This window comes from Cetorhinus maximus, unplaced genomic scaffold, assembly GCF_964194155.1.
Source record: "Cetorhinus maximus unplaced genomic scaffold, sCetMax3.hap1.1 HAP1_SCAFFOLD_2944, whole genome shotgun sequence".
NCBI classification, from domain to species: domain Eukaryota; kingdom Metazoa; phylum Chordata; class Chondrichthyes; order Lamniformes; family Cetorhinidae; genus Cetorhinus; species Cetorhinus maximus.
The window spans coordinates 7167-14369 of NW_027598874.1; the positions used below are offsets into that span (position 1 = coordinate 7167).

Consider the following 7203-nt stretch of genomic DNA (forward strand, 5'->3'; position numbering starts at 1 on the left):
AGCTTAAAAAAAAAATGGCAAATACCCACACGAAAATATCACTACCTTGTATTTTTGTACATTTTCCACCACCACTGCCAAATATTTTGAATGGTTTACATTTCAGCCTTCTGATCACAACTGAGAACACTGAGCTAAAGCAGATTACTCTGAAGGCCATGATGTTTGCATATTTCATGAGAAAAATATCAGGAAGGAGGAGATTCCCACCAAGTCAAACGATTAGAGATGGACAGGGAAAGAAAGGGGGATTTCAAAAGGCAACACAGGTTAAAATTCACAAGCAACATCTGTGATGCAAAAAAAAAATCCTTACTCCACTTTCTATTTTCCAAATATGATCGCCAGCCTACACTTCGAACGTTCCTGACTATAGGAAGGGAAGAGACAAGTCCAAAAATAAAGCACAGAAGCACTCAAAAACAAGGCACACAAACCAACTTAATCCCAATGGCGAGGCCCCTGCTTTTAAAGACCAAGTCCCCGCAAATCAATAGCTACAATGGAGAAAATTAAGGCGGATTGCCAACGACCTCACTTCCAATCATTAGCATCCATGGCAGGACAAAGCGCACCCTACAGGGTGGAATAACCGGACTGGCTTACTTTAAAACCCCAGCATGAATTGTGAGTCCGCTAGAGGCCTCCTCTTGACTGGGGAGGGGGGTCAATGTTAGCCCACCCCCCCCAGCCCCTATCACAGATGAAGTCTCAGTTCTCTTTACAAGATGAAAAGAGCACACGCCTGAAGGGCTCTGCTCTGCGAATGCGTGCCAGCAAGCGCAGAACCACAGCAGAGATGCTCCCTGATTGCCCATAATTCCACCCTTGCAACGGTTCATCAGACGAGCTGATTGAATAGCTGCCTGCTTAATGACAGCCCAACAGTTGTATTCAGCCAGATTCAAGGAAGCAATTACCTTGAAAATGGGGGTCACAGGCCTAACTCATTTGCCTTAATTGAATTCCAATATCTCCCTCCAGCTGCTGCGACCTGCCTCTTGGCCTCTCGCCTCCTGCTTAAAAAGGGGGCTAATCAAACTCTGACTTCTTTATTCTTAAGCCTCCTATACATCTTGCCACCCCATGGGAGGGAAAACCTTTCAAAATATCAAGAGCACTCCAGCAGGACCAGAGGGTATCGATTCTGTTATCTTCAGGAATCGGACTGTCTCAAAGTAGTTGATCAATTTATGCATCTAAAAAGGAAAGGCTAAAACAAAGCAGGTGTCGGAGGCCCCTTCTACACAACCTAAATGGATTTGATGCACGATAGTTTCCTTCCCAATTATTTCCATGCTCATATCTCCAATGCTCAGCAGATCATGTTTTGTTTTAAACCCCTATCCACCCCCACTGCCACCCTCACTGGCAGACACAGAAATCTTTTCATGTCAAATATCTCCAATTGCAGCAATGTCACATAGCATCCAAAGCAGTAATTAGACGTTGCTAAACACTAATTTAACCCAATTAATTTCTATAGCAACTCGCATCAAAATACAACATTGTCAGAGCCAATTGTGCAGTCACAGCTTGAAAGGAGGGTGATCGGCAACTCTTTAATGAAGGCACCAGACTAGTGATCAGGTTTTAAAAGTGGTAGAGTATTTGAGGCAAAGCCCAAGCTGCCAAGCGACATTTTTAGCATCCTGCACCCCACCTCCCCCAACCCTAATCGACACTATAATTTCAGTCTTCACAAATTGTAAGGGACTTCAAAGCTCAGCCGACCTCTAATGACCCCAACTCAAGGAGTTGCAAAGCTGCTCCCTCACTGAGATTAATTGTGTGTGTGCTGGGTGACTAACAGCACAGGAGCGACTGCATTGATGCTCCCACTCTAACACTCTGCATTCCTCTCCTCCGATTACTGCCAGCAGCATGACTCAATCTTCACCCCAGATGATGAATAATCCCACCAAACATCGCCAGTGTGCGGATAGGTCAGAATGTTTTCAGAGTCTTGGATGCAAGGTGAAAATGTCATGCACCTTTACTTAACAGCACTGAAGTGTCCTGGACTCCTCTACACTATGAGAGTTGGCAGCAACTTGAGAGATAGCTCTCAAGTCTCGTTGCCTCTTGAAATTAGAGTCACTCTCCATTCCTGGGATATGTTTTGAGGAATGTTTCAAAGGGCTGCTTTAAACATGTATAGGTACGTTTCAAAAGGTAGAGGGAGACAATGGTGCAGGCCCAGGCTAATGGGTTCAAATCCCACTGTGTCAGCTGGTGAAATTTAAATTCAATCAATAAATCCGGAAAATAAACCTAGTCTCAGTAACGGTGAGCACGATAACTCTCACCAATTATTGTCAAAACCCATCGGATTCTCTCTAATACCCTTCAGGGAAAGAATTCTGTCATCTTCACCTGGCCTACACATGACTCCAGAACCCACAGCAAAGTGGTTAACTCTCAATTCACCTCTGAAATAGTTCGAGGATAAATTAGGGGATGGGCACCAAATGTTGGCCTTGTCAGCAACACCCACATCCCATGAAAGAATAAAGGGGAAAAAAAAAGTGGACACACATGGATTGTGAAAGATCAGTGGGGAAGGGGGAAGAACAAAAGATTGACAATTTTCATGGAACTTTTCCCAAACTCCATACGGATGCCAAAATGATCACTATTCTGAGCAGCATTGGAAAAAAAAACAAAGCACCCTACAAAATACTGCCTAGCGTGAGACAAAGATTTGCAGACATCTCAAAAGGAGCTTGTACAAATTAATTAGGTTTTTTTTTGGGAGAGGGGCAAATCACTTTCACCACATTTTAAATGGCTGGCTCTCATTTTTTTTTACTGTGTTTGGCTGATTAAGAGGAGGCAGGGAATGAGAAAGAGAGTCTTTATTCCACTTGAGATACTGTGGCATGGCCAGAGGCAGTGAGGATTAAAGCAGCGAGAGCAACTGGAAAGGAAGAGAGTTTTTGTAACAATAGTGTGATTCGAATCCACACAAGTGGGAGGCTCCTGTTGGACGATCACCAACAATTATATTCATATGGTTTTAACACCATGAACATTTTGATTTATGTGGATAAGCTGCACATGTTTATTGCTGGCAGAAAGGGGATTCTGCGGTTCAGATTTTTTTTGGTTCATTAAAGATTGCCTTTGTTAAAGATCATTAAAACCACCACCGTCCTTTCAACAGGGAGACTGTAAACTCTTGAATACTGTCAAGTAATAAGAAGAGGGTGTACACACTGTGAGAGGCAGATTGGGAACTCCACGTACCCCGATGATCGAATTTAGTTCCGTCATAGTCACCTGCTTGGCACGTTCAACAGCCTGTGCCACTTGCTGCTGATGCTGTGAGGTGGGTGAGAGAGAGAAGGAGATGGTGGGGAAAGAGAGGAAATACATTTTTTTTCAAAAAAAAACTTTCCAGCACAGCTTAATTTTCAAAGAATTACAAGGCAACCAGGATGAACCACTTCCTGAAAAAGGTTCAACACTCGGAGGCAACTGAATACACGGCGTGCAGTGTACGGATTTAAATTTGTCACGCTGATGTCATTGGAAACTAAAACAAGCTGACCCAGAACATACAAGTCCCAGACTGGACGCAACGTCACTGCAAGTCATGGCCAAACATAGATGGTGGGTTGGGGAGGAGGGGGGGGGGGTGAAGTTCCCCTGTCAATCATGCCGAAAGACTTGTTTGTGACTGGGATTGAATTTACGCCTCATTTATATAATAACTATCCTCCACTGACTGCATTTTGCTGGAGAAATAATCCTGCTTTAATCGGGAGACTTTGCTGTAGTTTAACTCACAAGTCCCACCCCATGTCCAACTCATTGGATATTCCAATCAGTCTCTTTTACATTCGGGGGTATTAGGGAGGATGAATTGGCCAAATTGGAGTCCCTTTGTCACACCCCCCCACATACACACACAGCTACCACAAAAATAGAAAAGAAGGCAGGCAGCATGCTCAAGGGTTTTGCAGCTGCTTTTCCGGTGTTGTCACTAGTTCTGAACACCACCCGCTTCCAATCCCACAACCAGGAGGATGCAGCCCACACACATTCCAGAAGCTGGCAAGTGCTGCCTCCTAAGCCAAGCTGGGAGTAGCAAGAGACACTGGAAAACATGCACACATGGGTCCAACTTTCAGGTTTTCGTTCCCTCGCTTCCCGTGTGGGAGCAGTGACTCACTAAGACTGGAGTTGGGGTGTGACAAGAGTCATGTCAAGGAACCATCATTCCATCAACAGTGGCATCACCAAGTAGCAGTGGTTGAGCCCAGGTCAGGGTGGGGTAATGGGTCATGAATCTCCCGATCATTGAAGATAGTCAAAGCCTCCATTTCATACCCAGACAAACATTAGAGCTGCAACATGGAGTGAAATCAGGAAGCACTTCTCCCCACAGAAAGGCAATCTGCAATTCATTACTCCAAAAGGCTTGTGGTCCAACTGAAATTTAAGACCGAGGTGGATAGATATTTATTGGGCAAGGGTATCAAAGGACAAAGATAAAAGACGGGTAAATTTCGTCGAGATAAAGATCAGCCATGATGGAAGAGAAGATTGAAATAGGCTCAAGAGGCTGAGTGATCCATTCCTGGTCCTACATTCTCAAATAGGCCCTGTAACAGTATCGCCAGCTAACAGCCATGGGGTTCATCTGAACCAAGGTAAAAATCAGTCTTTGACCAATATGAATGTTTCAGCAGGAATTGGTGGACGGCAGCAACCTTGGCCATCATTCTTCCTCCAGAGCCCCTTCCAATGTCCTCACTGGCACACCACCTAGACAATATCCTATTTCAACCACAGACAGCACACAGCAGCGATAGAGCACTTTGTTTTTATATTATTCATTCCTGGGATGTGGGCATCGCTGGCTAGGACAACATTTATTGCCCATCCCCAATTGCCCTTGTTCAGAGGGCATTTAAAAAAGTCAACCACATTGCTGTGGGTCTAGAGTCACATGTAGGCCAGACCAGGTAAGGTCAGCAGATTTCCTTCCCTGAAGGACATTGGTGAACCAAATAGGTTTTTTCAACAAATCGGCAATGATCATCATCAGACTTTTAATTCCAGATTTTTATTGAATTCAAATTTCACCATCTGCCGTGGGGATTCGAACGCAGGTCCCCATTACCCTGGGCCTCTGGATTACCAGTCCACTGATAATATCACCCCTCCCCCTTATATGCTCCATTTTGGATGGACAATGAGTTGGAAGAGAAGATCCCAACAGGATTCCTCCAGTGGGACTACATCATGTAGGTGGGTTAATGAAGAGCTTAACCATACAAGTCACACCTGTTACTTGGACCTGAAAAACTACAGCTCCTAATCCTCTTCAAATGGGGGGTGGATTAACAGTGAGAGGGCAAGGCCATCAATATGGGAGGTACTGGAGAGATGGTGCGTACATTCGACATTTCAAGAGGGAAGAGGCAGAACGTATATTTCTTAAGGGAGAGGTACACTTACAGGAGGCAAACTGGACACAAGAATCTTTTAAGCTTCTATACTCTCACAGCATTAAATAGCAAATAACTAGAGGATTGAGCAGGGTCACTTACCTCTTGTGAAAGAAAAGGCATGATTTGTGCCAAGATCGTGTTTAGCCTTTTAGCAATCTCGGTCTGAACAGGAAAAGGAACAAGGAAACTTTAATTAGTAGGAGGAAAAATCTCTTCACACAAGATTGAGAGAGAATGTGAAACACACTGTAGCAGAAGGCTGCGAATGCAAAGTAAATTGAGGTACTGGGGAGAATAATAACACCATTAGATCCCAAGTTTTTATTGTGCAGATATCAAGTAAATGATGAGAATTATGATTAAAGCTACCATGCCCAACAAAAATGGTCAAGCAGGAGAGAGAGATACCAAATGGCCTACTCTTGTTCCAACATTTTAAGTGTCTCATATCCATTAATAAAGGGCCTGAACACTCAGCTTGGTACATACACCTCCCACTATAGAATGGAACCTTGCAGGGAAGATGAGCCCAGGTTCAATTCACCCCCTCTCCAATCTGCACCAAGTTATTGGATCTCAGTAATACTCAAAGTGCTACAATTGGTTCCAGATCAAGGTGCACCTCCTCACACGTAAGCAGCTGCTTAAGAACACAAGAAAGAGGAGCTGGATTAGGCCATTTGGTCCCTCCAGCCTGCTCCACCATTCAACAAGATCATGGTTAATTTTCTACCTTAACTCCACCTCCCTGCACTATCCCACATCCCTTGATTCCCTTTGTAACAAGAACATAAGAAACACGTGGGCAAGATTATCAAGGGATACGGTTATTAATGGTTGGGCATCACACTGAATCCAATCCTTGGGAAAAACTCACATCTTCCACAGCCATCAGGTATCACCTTGATGTTGCATTAGAACCACCAGAAAATGGCAGCAGGATTTTTGCCTTGTGTTCTTGACTATGGTACAGCCACAAGGGGACTGTTGCCATGGGAACAAGCTGGCTTAATCAGCTGGCACTAGGGTTCTTCTCTACCTCATGTCTCATGACAAGGTTGCGACCCACTCCCCAAATCGTAGGTGGATCCCAACACCTATTGGTACAGGTAGATCTTGGCATGCAGAGGACAATTTCAAAGTTTGCGGACGGCACAAAGCTTGGGAGAATTGTAAACTGTGAGGAGGACAGTGTAGGACTTCAAAAGGACATTGACACATTGGTGGAGTGGACAGATAAGTGGCAGATGAAGTTCAATACGGAGAAATGTGAGGTGATACACTTTGGTACAAAGAACATGGAGAGACGGTATAAAATAAAGGATACTATTCTAAAGGGTGTGCAGGTGCAGAGAGACCTGGGTGTATATGTACATAAGTCATTAAAGGTGGCAGGACAGGTAGAGAGAACTGTTTCTAAAGTATACAGTATTCTAGGCTTCATTAATAGGGGCATAGAGTGTAAGAGCAGGGAGGTTATGGTGAACTTATATAAGACACTGGTTAGACCTCAGCTGGAGTATTGTGCAGAGTTCTGAGCGCCACACTATAGGAAGGATGTGAATGCATTGTAGAGAGTGCAGAAAAGGTTTACGAGAATGGTTCCAGGGATGAGACACTTCACTTATGAGGAAAGATTGGAGAAGTTGGGACTGTTTTCCTTGGAGAAAAGGCTAAGAGGAGACTTGATAGGTGTTTTCAAAATCATGAGGGTTCTGGGCAGAGTAGATAAGGAGGAAGT

At 44.2% G+C, this 7203-nt stretch overlaps 1 long non-coding RNA gene across 1 annotated transcript; it reads right to left on the reverse strand.

Moving 5' to 3' along the window:
* Window positions 1-312: 312 nt before the first annotated feature.
* On the reverse strand, window positions 313-6423 carry LOC144677732 (uncharacterized). Its single transcript, XR_013575801.1, has 3 exons — window positions 5562-6423; window positions 3220-3324; window positions 313-370 (listed from the first exon to the last, which is right to left on the reverse strand). It is a non-coding gene; the product is annotated as an uncharacterized LOC144677732 (long non-coding RNA).
* Between the last annotated feature and the right edge of the window lie 780 nt (window positions 6424-7203).